The 23,271-nt window shown below is 43.1% G+C and overlaps 1 pseudogene across 1 annotated transcript; it reads left to right on the top strand.

Annotated features, from left to right (window-relative positions):
- The first annotated feature begins 47 nt into the window (after nucleotides 1–47).
- Nucleotides 48–22,286, top strand: LOC307027421 (lysine-specific demethylase 6A-like; annotated as a pseudogene). Its single transcript, XR_013810624.1, has 14 exons — nucleotides 48–240; nucleotides 1,364–2,073; nucleotides 4,470–4,599; nucleotides 6,435–6,540; nucleotides 8,745–8,950; nucleotides 9,119–9,174; nucleotides 9,494–9,568; nucleotides 12,989–13,137; nucleotides 13,743–13,857; nucleotides 14,936–15,123; nucleotides 16,331–16,472; nucleotides 19,007–19,133; nucleotides 19,416–19,580; nucleotides 21,350–22,286. The product of XR_013810624.1 is annotated as a lysine-specific demethylase 6A-like (transcript).
- The last annotated feature ends 985 nt before the right edge of the window (nucleotides 22,287–23,271 follow it).

Raw genomic sequence — 23,271 nt, 5'->3', positions numbered from 1 at the left:
ATGGATCCTGTTCTTCTAGTCCGTCCTCCTCCTCTGTGGGGACACTATTGGGACGCCTGGACAAAAAACCACAGCGTGGGACTGGGAGCGAGCAACGGAAACGTGCCTTACCCTCAGCAGAACTCTCTACAGCAGAACTCTCTACCTTTCCCTCAGCAGAACTCTCTACCTCAGCCCAGAAGTCCCAGCGCTGTGGAGGACGGGTGGAGGAACCAGCAGCAGCGCAACAACACCACTCAGGTACTTACTCCACCCATTACAGATTGGTTATCTGCTTTCATTGTATTTTTATTATTTAAAATACGTCTCATTGTGTATTCTACTGCTACCACAACTACTTATATTACTACCACTGCTACTACTTATACAACAACCACTACTACAACTACTTATACTACTAACACCACTACTACTCATACAACTATTAATACAACTACTACTATTACTAATACAACTACAACTACTTATTACTACTAACACCACTACTACTCATACAACTATAAATACAACTACTACTATTACTAATACAACTACTACTTATACTACTGTTAGAAAAATATCACTGGTCTCTGGCTTGAGCTTCAATAATCAGGATCCATGTATTTATGATCCTTGCAAGAATGCTGCTTCCATTGTGTTTTTTATTATTGAAAGCATGTCTCATTGTGTATTCTACCACTATGACTACCACTACCACTACTAATACAACTACCATTACTACAACTTATAATAGAACTCCTACAACTTCTAATAAAACTACTAGTACTACAAATACAACTACTAGTACTACTACTACTTCTAATATAACTACTACCACTACTAATACAACTACTAGTACTACAAATACAACTACTACTACTTCTAATACAACTACTACCACTACTAATACAACTACTAGTACTACAAATACAACTACTACTACTTCTAATATAACTACTACCACTACTAATACAACTACTAGTACTACAAATACAACTACTACAACTTCTAATACAACTACTACCACTACTAATACAACTACTATTACTACAAATACAACTACTACAACTTCTAATACAAACTACTACCACTACTAATACAACTACTAGTACTACAAATACAACTACTACAACTTCTAATACAACTACTAGTACGACAAATACAACTACTAGTACTACAAATACAACTACTAGTACTACTACTACCACTACTACAACTTATAATAAAACCACTACCACTACTTACACAACTACTACTACTTCTAATATAACAAACTGCATTGTCAGCTAAATTCAGCACCAAATCTACGCAGCTCACAGCAGGAAATGCATGTTCTAGTTGAAAGCACGTCTCATGGTGTGTTTCCTCTCGTTCTCTCCTTTAGGGGCTTCACAAAGGTTCTCATTCGGCAGGTCCCAATGGAGAACCCCCTTTCTCTTCCTCCTCTTCCTCCCCTCACCCCTCCTTCTCTTCCTCTGGACTTCTGAATCAGGTGGGCCACTCCTCCGGTCCCTGCACTGCCTCCTCCTCCGCCTCCTCCCTCTCTCCCACCTCCCCCCAAACCACACCCAACCACCACCTGTCCTCGCCCCCCTACTGCTCCTCCTCTACTACCTCAGGGGTCCAAACCAAAGACGCCACGCCTTCAGGGGCCACAAACGGCGACTTTCTGCCATCAGTTTCTGCAGGCACGCCGTTAAGTCCCGCCCCCGCGCAGGGATCGACTAATCACGTCCAGCCGCGGGTGACGGACAGCTCTCCAGACAATCCTCAGCTCTCAGCCTTGCTAAAGGGAAAAGCCAGTAACACCAACGACGACAACAATAACTTCAGTAACCACGGGGGGGCTTCCTCGGAGAAAATCAAAATCAACAACGTCCACGATCCTCAAACCTCCAACAGCCTCTCCTGCCTTAACAGCCCGTCCAAAAGCAACACCCAGGGGCCAAAGGTCAACGGGAAGGGGCCGCAGGAGTCTCAGAGCCCCATGAAAGTGGAGCGTCCCGCTGAAAAGAGACTTCCTCCCTCTGTTCTGGCTCCCTGGTCGTCAGTGTCCATCTACCCCAGCTCCAGCGAGGTGCTAAAAGCGTGCAGGTGAGAAGCTATCTAAGATTCTGGGTTTTTAATCAGAATCGATTGGGTTTTTTGTGGGAATGCACCGAATATTCGGCCACCGAAAATTATCGGCCGAAAGTTGTTAAAAAGGCCCTTTCGGCTTTGCCTTTTTAACAATTTTTTTTTATCTACCGGTGTGTCGGAGAGCATGTTCATACATATTCATGCACCGTAACACGAGAGAGCAGAGACAGGTCTGCTCAGTCTGCCCCAGGTTTCTTACACATAAGGGATGTTTGTGGTTGTGATAGCCTCCTCTCAAGTGCTGAGGATATTTGGAGTTTTTTGAATTCTAAACGTTTCCGCTTCTCCTTCCCTGGAGGTTTTACAGAAACAGGTGTGGTGTGAGGAGATACAGTCAAGAACTCCTCCAGATTAAAGAGAGGGTGCTATTCAGAGATACTTTTTAGAGGATTGTGAAGCTGCGAATTCATGTGACTGTTACTTTCAATTAAGGATGCACCGAATATTCGGCTACCGAAAATTATCGGCCGAAAATTGTTAAAAAGGCACTTTCGGCCGAAAGGGTTTTAGCACCGAAAACATATCACCGAATGTCAGAGAAGAGGGTTACGTTGATCTTACTCCGCATATTTGTCCGGGTGTTTTGATTTCAAGTGGTGGAGTAATCCCGAAGTGGAGAAAGTCTTTGCAGTTACACCCCCTCGAGAAATGTCAGCTGAACACGTTTTACAAATCGCGATCCGCGCCTCTTTCTCTGATATTATTGAAATATCTCCAAGTGGCAGACATGTTGGCTGTGAGCCAGCCGCGAGCATGGTCGCGCGCCGTGCTTGTCGCCGCGTTTTGATTACGTCATCACAACAACACGTTAGCTTACCAAACTGATAGGTGCATTTGTTGTTGTTGAAGGCCTGGCTGTTACAGTCTTTATTTACACTATTTTGTTGTAGGCCTACTGGCCTAGATGTTTATGCAGTTTTAAAGCACCTTGGCTTTGCTCTGAATGCACTTTGTTGTAGTTATCCTACAGAGAAAAGAAAATGCACTTGACTTGGAATTAATGTACTGAATGCATTCAAAAGTGCTGAATAAATGTTTTATGGACCCATAATAGTGATTATTATTTAAGTTAAGTTTTGCCATAATCATGTCTTTTTCCATAATCAGGTAGCTGAACAACATTGGTAAAGAATGTATACATTATATATATATATATTTCTATTAATCATTTTCTGCCTTTCGGCATTCGGTTTTCGGCCAACTGTTTCCTATTTTCGGTATCGGTTTCAGCCAAGAATTTCCCATTCGGTGCACCCCTAGTTTTTTGGTTGTTTAGGAAGTCTATTATTTTTCCAATTTAATGTGGGAATGGACACCTTTCCCCATCTAAAGTTTCAGGGGGTGTTTAAAAAGACATTTGTTAGTGTGTGTGTGACACTGAGAGAATCAGTGAGAAGTAATCTAGAGTTATAATCCATGGGTTGAATAACTCTTAAGTGTGTGTTAGACTGTTTTTTTGTTGATTTTGGATTTTTAAAAGTCTATTATTTTTACAATTTGACGTGAGAATGGACACCTTTCTCCATCGAAGGATTTCCTGAGGTGATATTAACAGCTGATGGTTTTTTGACCTGTTGAGAGTCCGTTTGCTTTGTATATTTAAAGCGGCATCAGAAAGCTTCCTGTATAGATAGCTCCCATACATTTCAAATTAAAACTGTCATATTCCTCTTTTGGTTTTGCAATGTTTGACATGCTTCATTTGTACCATAAATCAGTCATATGAGGAGACCGGGATAACAGTCTTCATCCAGAGAAGCTTACCTCTTTACTCTCTAAACTCCCAACTGTCCAATCGCTGTGCAGCAAGTGTGTTTGTTGTTAGGTGTGTTGAAGCTCGGAGAAATGACGTAACATAATTCAGTGTTCAGTCAAAGGTGAGGCGACGAGGGGCAAATAAGAAAACTAAATGAGATGGAAACGTGCATCAAGGTGGATTAATGAAAAGCCTGTAATAGCTTTGATTTGTCCCAAAGTTTTTCATTGTAATAGCGACAGTTTCTCGTTAGTCTGGGTCAATGTAAGTGTCAACACTTTTAGATATCCAGGTGAGGTCGAAGTCTTTATAATGTTCTCTGGATGCAGTTAGGACTTAATTCAACTTAACTCAAAACGTAAGGACATTTGTGTTTGGTAGATTATTTCTTTGTTGGAACAAAGCTTCTTGGCAATAAATCTTATACCGTTAGAAAGCCTGTTTAATAATTACTTTTCCAATGGTGCCACATTTGTGAGGAACATGCATTGCCAAGGAGAATTGGCAAGAAAGAAATAATCTACCAAACACACATTTTGTAATGATGTGTGTTGATTGGCCTGTTATCCACCTCTCTCCCCCGCTCTGTGTGCAGGAACCTGGGGAAGAACGGCCTGTCGACGAGCAGCATCGTCCTGGACAAATGTCCTCCTCCACGGCCCCCCCGCCCTCCTTCTCCTCCGCTGCCAAAGGACAAACTCAACCCCCCCACGCCCAGTATTTATGTGAGTACAGCCGCTCCGTAGAATTGTTGAAGGTCTCCTATATCAGTCATTCTCAAATGGGGGTACGCGGACCCCTGGGGGTACGTTGGGGTACTGCAGGGGGTACGTGAGATTTAATTATTTTTTTTTTAAAGTCAATAAAAAAAATACCATGCATGATTACAAAAATAATCTTAGTACAATAAGTTAAATAGAAAACACAATTTTATGTAAAATATTCCTAGAACCACCAAGGGGGTCCTCATATAAACATGTCAAATGTGTGTATTGTATTTTATAGTTTTTCACAATGTATCATTTTGTTCATTGGTTTGTTAAACAGATATTACTTCAATTGAAAAACTCCTTGGAAGAATCTGTTTTATAAAAATGTCGTAATGCATGCACGAAGGAGTTAATCAATCACACACTGAGGGAACATCACTATATTGTAATTATGTATATAGGCTTTTTCAATCAAAAATGTTCGGGGTCGGCCAGGGGGTACTTGGCTGAGAAAATGTTTCAAAGCGGGTTCACTACTGAAAAAAGTAATGCACTTTTTGATGCCTTTTATGTATAGAATATGTATATAGGGAGGCATGTGGCGCAGTGGGTTGTGCGTTGGTGTTGGGATCAGGGGAACAGGTTCAAACCCCACTGCAGTCAGCATGTCGTTGTGTCCCTGAGACACTTCACCCCAAATTGCTCCTGTGGGGATTGTCCACAGTATCGAGTATGTAAGTTGCTTTGGATAAAAGCGTCTAACAAGTAACATGTAATGTAATATATAAAAATACTGCATTAGAGCGAAGCTGAGAATAATAGTGTCTTCATGTCTTTAAGCTGCTGAGTCATATATTGCACCTCAAACAACAACAAAATCCAGAGTTTCGGTTTGTTTACTTCCTCTACAGAAACAAGGAAAGTAAAATAAAATCTCAGTTTCAGTGGTAGACGTCCATCCCCTATTTATTCTCCGTAAAACCAAGCCTTCTGACACCATTTTCATATTTCTGGATTAAAGGTGGGGTAGGTAATTTTGGAGAAACCAGCTCGAGTGCGCGAGAATTTGAAAATACACAGCCGGAAAAAATCTGCCCCTTCCTTCCAAAGCCCCTCCTCCAACACACACGAACGCGCACATGACCAATGAGGGCACGAGATAAGTTTGTGCACAGATGGAAGGCTGACAGGCAGGTAGGCCATCCAGTTACTTTAGCCGGGCCGGCTCAGATGATTGGTCGTGCTTTTTGCTGCTCCACGGCTTCCACAGATGATATTTTTTAATGGATTTTTTGTCAAAGCACTAAAGATATTCATTGCTATCGGGATGTTAAGAGCATTCCATGGAATATAACAAAAAGTGTATCTCGAGCCGGTTCTCGAGAACTCATAAAGTGTCAGGAAACAAAACCCTCTCTCTTCTCCTCCGTACCCACATCTCTAAAAACGGTGTGAACAACAGAGCTGATCCAGATTTGCTGCGTCATGACGACATTACTCAAATGTGGGCGGGCTTTACACCAACGGGCCAATCAGAAACGTTGCTGTCAGAAATAATGCCTGACGTAATATGGTCTGTGTTTACATTAGCATGGCTAACACTCAGAGCTAACCTGTACTGGAGAGTGTGTGTGAAGAAGCAGGAAATCAAAAGGAACTCACCTTGTGGTAAACCTGAGAGAGAGAAAGAGTTTGAGCTCCAGACTGTTTCAGAGATAATCCTTGATGTGGTTTGGAACTAGAGGGATTTCTAAAATGCATGATCTGTTTGGTATTTTGAGCTGAGACCCATAATAAACATATCATGATAGGAGATAACTGACTTATGGTTCCTCCTCTCTGACGTGCAGCTGGAAAACAAGAGGGACGCCTTCTTCCCCCCCCTCCATCAGTTCTGCACCAACCCTTCAAACCCCGTCACCGTCATCAGAGGACTGGCAGGAGCGCTGAAACTGGGTAAGAGGATGCAAAAAAGAAACATGAAAAACACACTTTCACGAATTGTTGGTGTGTCTGTCTGCGTGTGTGTAGGTGTGTAGGTGTGTGTCATATGCGAGGCCCCGCCTTAAATGGAGCGCGATTTCAAGCCAAAGATTTGTTCCGTGTGCAAAGCATTGTGGGGATTTTAAGACCGCGGAGGATACACATGTGCAGCCTCGGAATTTCTCGCTACGAAGGACGCCGGCCTCGGTAGAATTCCAAGACATTGGAACAGTCCTTCGGCGGCTCTCGATGACGTAGCATCCTTGAAATAGTGGCTCTGGAGCATCCTTCCTCGACATTGAGAAACAGTGTGTGTGTGTGTGTGTGTGTGTGTGTGTGTGTGTGTGTGTGTGTGTGTGTGTGTGTGTGTGTGTGTGTGTGTGTGTGTGTGTGTGTGTGTGTGTGTGTGTGTGTGTGTGTGTGTGTGTGTGTGTGTGTGTGTGTGTGTGTGTGTGTGTGTGTGTGTGTGTGTGTGTGTGTGTGTGTGTGTGTGTGTGTGTGTGTGTGTGTGTGTGTGTGTGTGTGTGTGTGTGTGTGTGTGTGTGTGTGCGTGCGTGTACTCTCACATGGCTCGGTGGGTGTGTCTCTGTGATCATGGAGTGTGTGTGTGTAGTCTCACATGGCTCGGTGGGTGTGTCTCTGTGATCATGGAGTGTGTGTGTGTGTGTGTGTACTCTCACATGGCTCGGTGTGTGTGTGTGTGTGTGTGTGTGTGTGTGTGTGTGTGTGTGTGTGTGTGTGTGTACTCACATGGCTCGGTGGGTGTGTCTCTGTGATCATGGAGTGTGTGTGTGTGTGTGTGTACTCTCACATGGCTCGGTGGGTGTGTCTCTGTGATCATGGAGTGTGTGTGAGTGTGTGTGTGTACTCTCACATGGCTCTGTGGGTGTGTGTGTGTGTGTGTACTCTCACATGGCTCGGTGGGTGTGTCTCTGTGATCATGGAGTGTGTGTGTCTGTGTGTGTGTGTGTAGTCTCACATGGCTCGGTGGGTGTGTCTCTGTGGTCATGGAGTGTGTGTGTGTGTGTGTAGTCTCACATGGCTCGGTGGGTGTGTCTCTGTGATCATGGTGGGTGTGTCTCTTTGATCATGGAGTGTGTGTACAGTTGAAATGTAGGACAACAGCACCACCTGCATATGGAAGCAGTTACTGCACCTGTTGGAGAAGTAGATATCAAACATCTGCTCTTCTTCTTCTCCGACTCACAGCTGTGTTATGTAATCCTGTGATCTGCAGTTTAACCCCGTGTGTTTATTAGAGAGTTATGTAATAACTCTCTAATAAACACAGAACAACACGGCTTACAACAACCCCTCTAACACTGGTTCACTAATGAAGGTGTGGGAAGGCTAATTCAATCTAATGTATTTACTGTATCAAAGTAATGCAACCTATTACACTTTTCTTTAGCAAATTAGATTTAAAATGAGCACTAAAGTCATAAAAGCCACTTCTATAAAACACAAGGTTCCTCACAGGACTACTCTACACTGATTACTGTGAGTCTTTATAAACAGAAATGTATAATATTACTTGAATTAGGATTAGAAAAGAGCAACTGAATATCTAGTATGAAAAGCTTTCCACCAAAAATAATTTATTTAAACGTTAGCGTTATTATTAATCAGCTAATTTTAATTATCTCTTGATTAGTTACATTTATTACATGTTTGTATGTAATGACATAATTAGATTTACGTTAGATTAAAATTATATACACTTTATTTCCCAGCTGTGCATTTATAAGACAATGGGAACTATCCATGATATAGTTTATTAACTAACTAACTTTACTGGGGTGAGATTGCCAATCTTTTCTAATCTCCTTCTGGATTAAAAATATAGCAAAACATAAACAAATATTTACTTTTTCTATACGTTGTGCTGCGTATGGTGAGTGCCGTGTTATTCCCAGGTGCCAAAGAAACAGTTTAATTAAAGTCAAGTAAATGGGCAATTAATCAGAATCAGAATACCTTTTATTAGCCCCACAGACGAGAGGACATTTACATTGCTACAGCAAAAGTAAAGCGGCTAAATATGAATAAAGAAGGTTTATTGCGGTGATAACTATTTATATTAATATTATTATTATGTATTTATTTCAACAAGGACCATGCATATAAATGGTTATTTTTTAACATGATACCTAACTCCCCCCTCCTCCTCCCCTCAGATCTGGGTCTGTTCTCCACGAAGACCCTGGTGGAGGCGAACCCCGACCACCTGGTGGAGGTCCGCACGCAGCTCGCTCAGCCCGGAGACGAGAACTGGGACCAGAGCGGAGGAAAGAAGATGTGGCGCTGCGAGAGCAGCCGCTCACACACCACCGTCATCAGATACGCCCAGTACCAAGCCTCCTCATTCCAGGAGTCTCTGAGGGTCAGTGAGACTCACACACACACACACACACACGCACGCACGCACGCACGCACGCACGCACGCACGCACAAGATCACATTTAAACTCGACTGAACATTGATATGTAGCTAGCTTTAGAGCGCTTCCTCTCAAGGTTTCTAATACATCAATGTTTTCTATTTGTGACAGGAGGAGAATGAGAATAAGAAGAAGGAGATGGAAACGGACGCATCGTCATCAGACAGGTGAGGTTGCTTTTCCTTTATGTCTCTTGAAGTTAAGATTCTCTGAGTTTTGACTTAGTTTTATTTGATGAAGACGTTGCTATCTAACGTATAGTTCAGATATAGAGCATGCTGCTTAGATAGTTAATACTGATATCGCTCTATTGGGGCTCTTACGTGTACAGAGTAGTGGAAATAAACAGCACAATACATGCAAATATAGTAATACCATCAAATACACGTCACTCAAAACGGTACAGCTGTTTTGCTTGTTGTTATTCATTAGGTTTCAGTGCTGCATGTTGTTTCTGTTTCTAAATGAAACTCTATTCTTGATTAGTGCGCTGCGACGGAGGAAAGGCTCCTTCAAACACCTGAAGTTCGGCACCAACATCGACCTGTCGGATGAAAAGAAGTGAGTTCCCTCCTCTGATCTGGATCCATAAACCCTCCTCTCTGTATGCAGTATGTCTTGTTGGGAGAAGGTGATACCTGTCCCTTGTTCACCTGTCCCTCGTTACCCTGTCCCTCTTTAACCTGTCACTTGTTAACCTGTCCCTCTTTAACCCATTCCTCGTTAACCTGTCAATCGTTAACCCTCGTTACCCTGTCCCTCGTTAACCCTCGTTAACCTGTCACTCTTTAACCCTCGTTACCCTGTCCCTCTTTAACCCTCGTTAACCTGTCACTCTTTAACCCTCGTTACCCTGTCCCTCGTTAACCCTCGTTAACCTGTCACTCTTTAACCCTCGTTACCCTGTCACTCGTTAATCTGTCACTCGTTAACCTGTCACTCGTTAACCTGTCCCTCTTTAACCCATTCCTCGTTAACCTGTCAATCGTTAACCTTCGTTAACCTGTCACTCTTTAACCCTCTTTACCCTGTCACTCGTTAATCTGTCACTCGTTAACCTGTCACTCGTTAACCTGTCCCTCTTTAACCCATTCCTCGTTACCCTGTCCCTCGTTAACCCTCGTTAACCTGTCACTCTTAAACCCTCGTTACCCTGTCCCTCGTTAACCCTCGTTAACCTGTCACTCTTTAACCCTCGTTACCCTGTCACTCGTTAATCTGTCACTCGTTAACCCTCGTTAACATGTCACTCTTTAACCCTCGTTACCCTGTCACTCGTTAATCTGTCACTCGTTAACCTGTCACTCGTTAACCTGTCCCTCTTTAACCCATTCCTCGTTAACCTGTCAATCGTTAACCCTCGTTACCCTGTCCCTCGTTAACCCTCGTTAACCTGTCACTCGTTAACCCATATCTCGTTCACCTGTCCCTCTTTAACCCATCCTTTGTTAACCCGTCAGTCGTTAACCTGTCACTCTTTAACCCTCGTTACCATGTCACTCGTTAACCTGTCACTTGTTAACCTGTCCCTCTTTAACCCATTCCTCGTTACCCTGTCCCTCGTTAACCCTCGTTAACCTGTCACTCTTTAACCCTCGTTACCCTGTCCCTCGTTAACCCTCGTTAACCTGTCACTCTTTAACCCTCGTTACCCTGTCACTCGTTAATCTGTCACTCGTTAACCCTCGTTAACCTGTCACTCTTTAACCCTCGTTACCCTGTCACTCGTTAACCTGTCACTCGTTAACCTGTCCCTCTTTAACCCATTCCTCGTTAACCTGTCAATCGTTAACCTTCGTTAACCTGTCACTCTTTAACCCTCTTTACCCTGTCACTCGTTAATCTGTCACTCGTTAACCTGTCCCTCTTTAACCCATTCCTCGTTACCCTGTCCCTCGTTAACCCTCGTTAACCTGTCACTCTTAAACCCTCGTTACCCTGTCCCTCGTTAACCCTCGTTAACCTGTCACTCTTTAACCCTCGTTACCCTGTCACTCGTTAATCTGTCACTCGTTAACCCTCGTTAACCTGTCACTCTTTAACCCTCGTTACCCTGTCACTCGTTAATCTGTCACTCGTTAACCTGTCACTCGTTAACCTGTCCCTCTTTAACCCATTCCTCGTTAACCTGTCAATCGTTAACCCTCGTTACCCTGTCCCTCGTTAACCCTCGTTAACCTGTCACTCGTTAACCCATATCTCGTTCACCTGTCCCTCTTTAACCCATCCTTTGTTAACCCGTCACTCGTTAACCTGTCACTCTTTAACCCTCGTTACCCTGTCCCTCGTTAACCCTCGTTAACCTGTCACTCGTTAACCCATATCTCGTTCACCTGTCCCTCTTTAACCCATCCTTTGTTAACCCGTCACTCGTTAACCTGTCACTCTTTAACCCTCGTTACCCTGTCACTCGTTAACCTGTCACTTGTTAACCTGTCCCTCTTTAACCCATTCCTCGTTAACCTGTCAATCGTTAACCCTTGTTACCCTATCCCTCGTTAACCCTCGTTAACCTGTCACTCGTTAACCCATATCTCGTTCAACTGTCCCTCGTCAACCCGTCCTTTGTTAACCCGTCACTCGTTCACCTGTCCCTCTTTAACCCGTCCTTTGTTAACCCGTCACTCGTTAACCTGTCACTCTTTAACCCATTCCTCGTTAACCTGTCAATCGTTAACCCTTGTTACCCTGTCCCTCGTTAACCTGTCACTCGTTAACCCATATCTCGTTCAACTGTCCCTCGTTAACCCGTCCTTTGTTAACCCGTCACTCGTTCACCTGTCCCTCTTTAACCCGTCCTTTGTTAACCCGTCACTCGTTCACCTGTCCCTCTTTAACCCGTCCTTTGTTAACCTGTCACTCTTTAACCCTCGTTACCCTGTCACTCGTTAACCTGTCACTTGTTAACCTGTCCCTCTTTAACCCATTCCTCGTTAACCTTTCAATCGTTAACCCTTGTTACCCTGTCCCTCGTTAACCCTCGTTAACCTGTCACTCGTTAACCCTCGTTAACCTGTCACTCGTTAACCCATATCTCGTTCAACTGTCCCTCGTTAACCCGTCCTTTGTTAACCCGTCACTCGTTCACCTGTCCCTCTTTAACCCATCCTTTGGTTTACCCGTCAGTCGTTAACCTGTCACTCTTTAACCCTCGTTACCCTGTCCCTTGTTAATCTGTCACTCGTTAACCTGTCACTCGTTAACCTGTCACTCGTTAACCTGTCACTCGTTAATCCTCGTTAACCTGTTCCTCGTTAACCTGTCCCTCGTTAACCCGTTCCTTGTTAACCCGTCACTCTTTAACCTGTCACTCTTTAACCCTCGTTACCCTGTCCCTTGTTAACCTGTCTCTCGTTAACCCGTCACTCGTTAAACCGTCCCTCTTTAACCTGTCACTTGTTAAACTTCGTTAACCTGTCCCTTTTTAACCTGTCCCTCGTTAACCCTCGTTAACTTGTCACTCGTTAAACCGTCCCTCTTTAACCTGTCACTTTTTAAACTTCGTTAACCTGTCCCTTTTTAACCTGTCCCTCGTTAACCCTCGTTAACCCTCGTTAACCTGTCACTCGTTAAACCGTCCCTTTTTAACCTGTCCCTGGTTAAACCTCGTTAATCTGTCACTCGTTAAACCGTCCCTCTTTAACCTGTCCCTTTTTAACCTGTCCCTCGTTAACCCTCGTTAACCCTCGTTAACCCTCGTTAACCTGTCACTCGTTAAACCGTCCCTTTTTAACCTGTCCCTGGTTAAACCTCGTTAATCTGTCACTCGTTAAACCGTCCCTCTTTAACCTGTCCCTTTTTAACCTGTCCCTCGTTAACCCCCGTTAATCTGTCACTCGTTAAACCGTCCCTCTTTAACCTGTCCCTGGTTAAACCTCGTTAACCTGTCCCTGGTTAAACCTCGTTAACCTGTCACTCTTCAACCTCGTTAACCTGTCACTCTTTAACCTTCTTTAACCTGTCACTCTTTAACCCTCTCAGGTGGAAGCAGCAGCTGCAGGAGTTGTCTAAACTTCCAGCGTTTGCTCGTGTGGTGTCAGCTGGTAATCTGCTGAGTCATGTTGGTCACACCATCCTTGGCATGAACACGGTGCAGCTCTACATGAAGGTGCCCGGCAGCCGGACGCCAGGTACACATCTGGAGAGGACCATAAAACATGTTTGGGCAAAGGGTTTTTATTTTATATTCATCGATTCAATATCATAGATTATTACATGGCTTAGTTGAATACTCTATTGTGATTGGTCAATACAGAACACGTGCCACGTTGTTAATCCAGAACAGACAGACCGCTGTCAAGCACTTATTGACCGTTGTTAAGGACGCTCACATCTGCACAAAGAAGTCCGTTCGAATGTTTTCTAAATCCATAAAAGCATTTAAATTAATATTGGAAGTCACATTGTTGCTTTGTTGAGAATGTGGCCGTGTGATAAGCGGAATAATGTGCAACGACTTGGTCATTATGCTGATCAAGATCACTCCGCTTCACGTCAGAGTCCTGATCCGCCTGTCGGTGTTCTTTTACCCATAATGACCGCCTCGATAAAAGTAGTACTGTTCAAACCTTAACGATACCCATCCCTAGTCATGTGTAATGTTCTTTCCAAACAGCTGGATCATTCATTCAAAATGGAGCCTGAAAAAGTCCTCCATTTTCGTTGTTGTAAAGCCAGTATGAAGAGCAGTTATTTCCTCACACAGTTGCTAACAACATATTGTTCTCTCTCGCAGGTCACCAGGAGAACAACAACTTCTGCTCAGTAAACATCAACATCGGTCCTGGAGACTGCGAGTGGTTCGCTGTTCCTGAAGCGTACTGGGGCGTCATCAACGACTTCTGTGAAAAGTGAGACGTTCTAACACACTGCACTGTCCCTTCTTCTCTTTGCTTTTAATGAGTCTTCAAAGGCCATTTATGATCTGTTTCTTAAAGCACTTTGAATTGCCTTGTGTTGAAAGGGGATGAATAAACTTGCCTCGCCTGAAACTAACAAGTGATGCTCTATCTGAGAGGATCATCAGGGCATGAGTCCACATCGTGTCTTTTTCTAAAAACTAGCTTATTTTTTATATTGTTTTCAAAACCAGAAACAGATTTATCACCAGGCAGGTTGACACGTACGAGGAATTTGAGTTGATGTCGTGGAGCATACATACAAGTAAAACAACACAGATAGAAAACTATTTTAAGTAAACTATAATAACTAGGGCCGGGACTCGATTAAAAAAATAATCTAATTAATTAGAGGCTTTGTAATTAATTAATCGAAATTAATCGCATTTTTAATCACATATAAATATTTGACCTGAGAACAGTGAGAAGCCATTTTTTTCACATGGATTTTAGTATACCATTGAATAATGACTGAATACATAAGCTTAAGCAACAAAACATTGTTTATTTTTTTCAAGGTGGTTCACTGGCCATAAAGTGTAGCAATAGCATATTTAGGAATATAGTACATTTCAGGGATTCAGGTAGCCTATAGGTAGGTAGACCTTCTGTAAACTATAACACTTAGTTTTTTAATAAAACACAATACTTTCAAGTACATTCAGAACATTGGAAACCCTGACTATTAGAAAACATTTTTTCTTTTTTTTTTTTAACGCGTTAAATTTTTGTGTAATTAATTAATCTTAATTAACGCGTTTAAAGTCCCGGCCCTAATAATAACATTAATAAATAATCCAAAATATAGCAGTATTTACATTGAAGTAGAATGGAATCAAATATGTGCAGTAATAAAAAAAGAAATGGATATTGTGTACATTCAATGGGATCACATTTAGCCGCCTCAACGACTTTAGGAACGTAATGAGACGACCGGGATCTGAGGTCGTTGTAGTTCGCCGGCTAATCTCCGTTATAGTTTTCCCCAATAACATATCTGTACCCTCCCCCTCCCTCCTTTCTCTCTCAGGAACAACATCAACTTCCTGATGGGCTCGTGGTGGCCGAACCTGGAGGATCTGTACGAGAGCAACGTCCCCGTGTACCGCTTCATTCAGAGACCTGGGGACCTGGTGTGGCTGAACACCGGCACCGTGCACTGGGTGCAGGCCATCGGCTGGTGCAACAACATCGCCTGGAACGTGGGACCCCTCACAGGTAATATATAGAAACATAAGTATTAGGATTAAACCTCTTTAGATGCACCATCTCGTTTTAACGGGGGTCCCGACAAAAGCAACGTCTTACATGAACATACATGAACAACATGTTGCTCTGTCCTCACTGCAAAGAACTGAATAATCACATTTACTCTTAAAGCTCACATGTCATCGTCATTTCTACTGATCATGATTCCATTGTTGAGGTCTACTAGGATAGATTTATAGTGTGCAATGTTCCAAACTCACATTGGTTTCTCAAACAGCATCTCTGTATAGTGTGTGTATTCACTCTCTGTCCTAAACGGCTTGTTGGAGCTCCTGCCCCACCCCCCCCCCCCCCCCGTGAGCCCAGTGTGCTCTGATTGGTCGGGACGTTGCGAGGCTCGTTGCTGCGAGGAGCGGACAGGTTTCCGTGTCGGTGATACAGCGAGAACAAGCTAAACTCATCCTGAGCACACACAAACTCACAGCCGAAGTAAAAACAATAAGTGTGTTTTGATATTGAGTCAGAAAAATGTTTCTAACGCTGTGAGAATGGGTCTGCAGAGAGCATTTCTCCACCATCCCAACTCGTCTGTTACCAACCAGGGAGCTCTATGCAAGTCAATGGGACTCCCTGTTAGTTAGCCAAGGGGTCCTGGTGTGTGAGGGGCTCCACTGATTGGTCCATTTGGGCCAATCCGGTCCTTTGTTGTTGATCTGGGTGTTCACACGTCACAGAACCCAGGAAGCAAACAATGGAAAAAGAGAAATGTCCAACGAGGCGTTCTGGGGCAGCACAGACAGGTCTGCTCTGTGTTAGAGCTTTACTCTCTACAGGGGGTACTTTGAGGGTTTGTGACTCTGCAGACCGTTTACATGCAGAGAAAGCTTCATAACACACAAGGGGACGGGTGATAACCGGAAAAGCATGACATGGGACCTTTAAGACAGTTTGCCAACTATCTCAATAATGCATTTATTGCAAAAGGTAATTTTAGATGCCTCAAAATAAAGAAAAGTCCGCCTTCAGCCTCAATATTTGCTGCTTTTCTCTGTTTTATTGGAGAATAAAGTAAATATGTTTGAAGTTTTGGGACGGACAAAACAAGGAAAGCCTTACCTTGGACTTCGAGGAAGTGGGATGGAAATATGTCCTTTGACCTCTGACTCCTCTGTATTATATCATTGGACACATAGATGTTCTCTCTCTTCGTCCTCAGCACATCAGTACAAGCTGGCCGTGGAGCGCTACGAGTGGAACAAACTGCAGAGCGTCAAGTCCATCGTTCCCATGATCCACCTCTCCTGGAACATGGCCAGGAACATCAAGGTGTCCGACCACCGGCTCTTCGAGATGATCAAGTGAGGACGCTCTTCCATTCATAGGGATATTTAATCAAAGTGGGGTTCCATGAAACACTTTCCTGTAGTCGACAGGAGAGAGTCTGCAGGCCTTACCTTAATTTTCGGACTATAAGGCGCACCTGAATCTAAGCCGCAGCAGCTAAATTGAATGATGTGTACATATAGAAGCCGCACTGGACTATAAGCCGCAGGTGTTTTAATGTTTCATTACCATATGTAAGGATTCGTGCACAGAGGGGATTGTCGGGAAAGAGATGGCTGTTTGAGGAAGCTCCCATTTATTAACATTTCAACAAACAAGTTGCATATTTGCATAACGTATTAAAGTGTTAGCATTTAGTGCAATAGTAGCTACAGAACATGTGCTGTGTAAACTGTACTGTATCACATAGCGTTTCAGACACACAAACTTTTCAACTTTCAAACTTAAACGGTGCGCTCCCAGCGCACGTACCGGCAGTGATCTACAGCAGTGGTTTTCAACCAGTGGTACGGGGACAAACTGTCTCGCTCTCGTAATGTCTGTCTGTCTTGCTCTCGTTCTGTCTCTCGTACCACTCTCGGTTCCACTTTTACTTTTGCGCGCTACCTGTCTCACTCTTTTCCGGCCTCCAGCTTTTCCTGCTGGAGCCCGCCGCTTAAAGGTGGGGGGCGCGGACCGGCCATAGAGCCCATAGAGTTAAAGGAGGTGGACTGTAACCTGTAAAATCCATAGATTTAGGAGGTCCCCTAGTGGCCGTTAGCTGTAAAATCCATAGATTAGCCGCACCGTTATATAAACCGCAGGGTCGAAAAAAGGCGCGGCTTATAGTCCGAAAATTACGGTAGTTTGGAGGATCGGATAGAAGTAACTTCATTCAAAATAAACAATAGTATTTTATTGACATGAGCAGCCTGTTGGAGCTTACTGAAACATGTTTGTCTTCATTGAACTGTAACCTTTACTCAGATGATATTCACCACTATATACCTTTGTGTCAGACATACAGTGTGTGTTTCAGGGAACTGAAGCTGTTACCTTTCTTTAAAACCAACAGACTGCATTCACAGAAACAGTTCTTTAACCTCTCAGTCATTCGTATATTGCTCCCTTGAGAAATTTGTGTTTATGTGTGACTCAGGTGTTATTAAACTGGGAGTACAGATTGTTAAAAGTCAAATAAAAACGCATAAAGTCATCAGTAGACAAATGCAGTCTGGTTCCTTAAGAGAGCACATATAATGGTGCCTGTCGGAAAGGTGTGAAAGTCATCTAAATATAGCATAACACTAAAACTGATAGATTTTTCTAACAAGGCTAAAATACGTTACAGTCCAATGTGTTTATCTTCCTGTTTGTGTGACTTAGGTGCTTCTATATGGTTGATACTGATTCATTAAAGGCAGCTTATAACACCAACTAACTCATTCAGAGAGAGAGAGAGAGAGAGAGAGAGAGAGAGAGAGAGAGAGAGAGAGAGAGAGAGAGAGAGAGAGAGAGAGAGAGAGAGAGAGAGAGAGAGAGAGAGAGAGAGAGAGAGAGAGAGAGAGAGAGAGAGAGAGATATGAACCAGGGCCAGCCCGTCGCACTGGCGTTATAGATGTTCGCTTAGGGCGCCAGATCTGGGAGGCGTTGCGCTGACAGCTCTGGGAGGGAACAAAACATTTTTGTCCGTTGGGGCTACTCCTAACTTTCGGCCTTGATGTAACAACATTCATAATTAAGTAAATGTAACACCCTTTTCACCCCGGTTACACGTTTCATTTGCCCTGTACGATGGGCGCTGTCAGTGATGAAAGTGGGGGATGTTGGCTTATCTGGCGCCCGCAGCTCACAGCCAAAATGGTGTTCTGTGTTCAGTGCCGTGTGGCAAATAAAGTCAAGACCCCTCAAAAGTTACGGTTGATTTCATTTTAAGGATGAGCACCAAGCAACATCTCCAGGTGCTCCTTTGAGAACCAGGGCAGAAAGGTGCACCCCTGGGTATACCGGGAACCTGTGTGTTCTGCGAGATAAAAAAAAAACGTTTTTTTTTCAATAAAGTCTGGTGGCTTTAGAGACCATTGATAACGGCTCCAGTTCCCCGTCAGATAGATCTGTCTGATAGTAAGAAGATGTGAACATATTCTAAGTATAGCATTAAACTGATATTGATTTATTTCAGGTGTCTAAATGTATTAGTCTTTCTTTGAGAGTCAGGTGTCTAAATAACGTCCACAGCAAACTCAACTACTGTGGAAAGATTACCCTGTTCAAAACATACGAAACACTTGTTCTTTATTTTTTGTGAAACTCACCCAACGTGTGTGTGTGTGTGTGTGTGTGTGTGTGTGTGTGTGTGTGTGTGTGTGTGTGTGTGTGTGTGTGTGTGTGTGTGTGTGTGTGTGTGTGTGTGTGTGTGTGTGTGTGTGTGTGTGTGTGTGTGTGTGTGTGTGTGTGTGTGTGTGTGTGTGTGTGTGTGTGTGTGTGTGTGTGTGTGTGTGTGTGTGTGTGTGTGTGTGTGTGTGTGTGTGTGTGTGTGTGTGTGTGTGTGTGTGTGTGTGTGTGTCAGGTATTGTTTGTTGAGGACTCTGAAGCAGTGTCAGATGCAGAGGGATCTCCTGTTGAATGCTGGGAAAGAGCTGGCGTGGCACGGCAGGACTCAGAGCGAGCCGGCGCATTACTGCAGCATCTGTGAGGTAAAGATATATATATTAAAACCACACGTACTCTACATATATATATATGATATGATGATATGTATAAATGTGTCTGATTGTGTAAATATAGATATATACATACTTTTATATATATTTGTATTTTTATATCGGGATTGTGTGAATTCAGTCTCTCTCTCTCTGAACACACAAACTGAAAGATTGACATTAAAGTTGATTTTGATAAATGTAAGCAGATTTTTCTCCTACGTGTTGTTTGATGACCCTTGACCCCTGTCTCCCCCCCCCCCCCCCCGCCTGCAGGTGGAGGTGTTCGACCTGCTGCTGGTCACCACGGAGAGCAACAGCAGGAAGACGTACGTGGTTCACTGTCAGGACTGCGCCCGGCGAGCCGACCTCGACAACTTCGTGGTGCTGGAGCAGTACAAGATCGAGGACCTGATGCACGTCTACGACCAGTTCACACTCGTGAGTCTCAAGAGGACCTTATGTGTCAGACCAGAGTGGAGCATCTTAGAGACATAGGAGACATTCCCATTATGTTCCCTGATAGATTTGAACTAGAAACATGTGGTGAAATAGCACGAGGAGAGCTAGTTAGCATTAGCTGCACATACCTGCTTGTTCACGGCCAGTTCCCACTCGTGAGTCTCAAGAGGAACACGTCTCATTAGGATCAGAATGGAGCATCTAACGGCGCATTTCCACGACAGTGCGGTGTCAGCGTGCCCGGCCTGTTTTTGGATGCATTTCCACTCGGCTTAGTTCCGGCTAGCGGGTACTGTTTCACAGTTTCTCTGGCCCTCGAAATATCCAGGTTCTTTCCGGGCCAACAACCGGGCTGAGTCAGGCTGAGTATGCTAAACGAGAGAGAAGCGCTGTCAAGGGGGCTACAACTACAACAAGATGAACATATTTGACCGTGATTTAATTGTAATACACGTTTCTAAATGATGCCGAAGTAACAACATACTGATACCGGTTAGTAACAACCATGAATTAATGCTTTGACTAGTCTGCAGACAGACGGCAGGCGAAAAACCTTTTAAAATGCGTGTTTTCTGAATGGAGATCGGCTAAGCTAACGTTGTAAATGCTCCGACCGTCCACACTCACAACAACGGCCTACAGACATAAATAAACCAGCGACTGTATTCTCCATGACACAGACAGTCTGTGGTTTGGACTTGTTTAACTTTTGTCTAGTTTCTGAACAGATATGAGGAGCTGTGAGCTCTGAGGGCTAACAGCTAACGGCTGATGTTGGTTTTGTGGTTCTCATTGAAGATGACGTCACGGCTCCGCCTACACTGCGTTACTATAGTTACTGACCCAGCTACTAAACTGTAATGGAAACGCAGCATAAAGTGAGCCAGTCCTACCAAGGCCTAACTATACTGTACTAAGCCGAGTGAGGCCCTGCAGTGGAAATGTGCCACATAGACACATAGGAGCCTTTTTAGGGACAGTTCATCCTAAGATTGAAAAAATACATAGTTTTCCTTTTGTATCCGAGTGTTGCTCCCATTATTATCCCTGATTATTTTACGTTTTGAACTAGAAATATGTGATGAAATTGCACGAGGAGAGCTAGTTAGCGTTAGCTGTTAGCACTCGTGTGCAGCACATACTTGCTTGTCTAATTAAAGTAGCTAATTGCTAACAGAGTGAGGCTTGATGCAGCTCAAGCTTCATACATTAAAAGATGTGTATTAGTCGAAGGTGAATGATGATGTTATCACGATGTGTTCAATTGTTGTGAGAAACTTGAATAAATACAGTTGTTTCACCAAGTTGTCACAGCAATAGATATTAGAGACTCTGACCTGTTTCACTTCCTCATTTAACTACCAATGCTGAGAATTTCTTTTGAATCAAAGAAAAATAATTCAATAGATATTTGACTGTGGTTTCAAATGGAGTTTTAAGAACCATGAGAATTCCTGTTCTTAGTGTGGACTATATATTTAGAGTCTTGATGACAAAACAAACAGAATAGAATAAAAGATTAAAACCTCTTCATGTGTGTGTTAACCAAAAACACTTTCAGAAACCCAGACTAGTGGACAGGAAGTGGTCTAACACTGACTCATTCTCAGATTGGATGACTCATTCCTGCACCGCTCGATAGCAATACAGTTAAAAGTGAAAATGTGTTTTTATTTTAGGGGTGAACTTTCGGTCCCTCTGTGTGTCCTAACCTCCGTGTGTTCATCTCCCTGTGTGTGTCTCTGCAGGCCAGCCCCCTGCCTTCCTCCTCCTGATGCTAACTGTTGGAAACCACCGTGGACTCCACACATACACACACACACACACACAAACACACACACACACACACACACACACACACACACACACACACACACACACGCACACACACACACACACACACACACACACACACGCACGCACACTCTCCGGAAACCTTGTCTCTTTTCTGATATTCAGGAAGTATGTCCTCAAACGGCGCTCTGTAGCTTCTCCTAAAAACGGCAGCTGTGTGAGAAGCTGTGTTTCTATGCAACCACCCCCCCCCCCCCACCACCACCCCCCCACCACCACAGAAACCTAAAAAATGATGAATTTTTGTACATACTCTGTTTTAACTGGCAACAAAGAACTACTGACTCGATGGTTTTTTTCATTTTTCTATTCCGTTTGAGAGCTTTGTCTCCCTCTCCCTCACGCACCACTATGAGATTTTGTATTTTTAGGAAACCAGAGAAAAGACTGTTTTGTAATGTGAAAAAGTTGAGTGACACATTCTTAAACATTTCCCCCTTTTTTGTATTATTTAAAAATCTGTTATTTTTGATGATTGTTTTGAGACACGGGGGGGGGGGCGACAGGAACTGATTTGTACACAGAGAAAAAGGGTTGCACATAGACAGAAGAGTGAAATTTCACTTGTGTTTTTTTTTTATTTTGATGTAAATTGACTCTATTTATAAATGCATATTTATTGCTTGAAGATATTTGTTCATGGAATGCTGTAATTTTTTTCCAGAGTACCTGCCATTAAATTTGAAGGAGCCGTGTGATTTTAAGCTCGGCCCCTCATACGTTTTCTATATAAATAAAAACTGCTTAGTAAGCGTTGTACAGAGAACTTGAGATGGGTTTATTGTTTGAAGGATGTTTTATGAGTCAATAAACAAGAACTGTCTTTATTTACATCTGCAGCTCCAGTGCACTCATTGGTATATTTAGTATAATTCCATTTAACGTGAAATACTTCAAACATCAGCAGGAGAGGACTCTTTAAAGTAGAGACACTACATATTGATATACACCTGAACATCAGCAGGAGAGGACTCTTTAAAGTAGAGACACTACATACTGATATACACCTGAACATCAGCAGGAGAGGACTCTTTAAAGTAGAGACTCTACATACTGATATACACCTGAACATCAGCAGGAGAGGACTCTTTAAAGTAGAGACACTAGATACTGATATACACCTGAACATCAGCAGGAGAGGACTCTTTAAAGTAGAGACACTACATACTGATATACACTTGAACATCAGCAGGAGAGGACTCTTTAAAGTAGAGACACTACATACTGAGATACACCTGAACATCAGCAGGAGAGGACTCTTTAAAGTAGAGACACTACATACTGAGATACACCTGAACATCAGCAGGAGAGGACTCTTTAAAGTAGACACTACTTACTGATATACACCTGAACATCAGCAGGAGAGGACTCTTTAAAGTAGAGACACTACATACTGAGATACACCTGAACATCAGCAGGAGGGGACTCTTTAAAGTAGAGACACTACATACTGAGATACACCTGAACATCAGCAGGAGAGGACTCTTTAAAGTAGAGACACTACATACTGAGATACACCTGAACATCAGCAGGAGAGGACTCTTTACTTTATTTAACAAGGAATAGATAATACAGTATCTATTCCTTATTCTTATAATTCATTCAACATTTATTTATTAGTCTTTCTTTGAGAGACAGACACTTTAAGTAAATTAAGTAAGTAACATTTATTTATAAAGCCCTTTTCACAGACATAGTCACAAAGTGCTTGACAAAGCATTAAAACAGCATATGAAAGAACTTCTAAAAACATAGAATAAAATAGAATAAAATCACACAAGTTACCCAAATGCATTACAATACATGTCACTTGTTC

This window comes from Notothenia rossii (genome assembly GCF_949606895.1).
Source record: "Notothenia rossii genome assembly, contig: scaffold_338, whole genome shotgun sequence".
In the NCBI taxonomy this organism is placed as follows: domain Eukaryota; kingdom Metazoa; phylum Chordata; class Actinopteri; order Perciformes; family Nototheniidae; genus Notothenia; species Notothenia rossii.
Note: the sequence above shows the minus strand (reverse complement) of the source record. Positions and strands in the feature narration are given on the sequence as shown.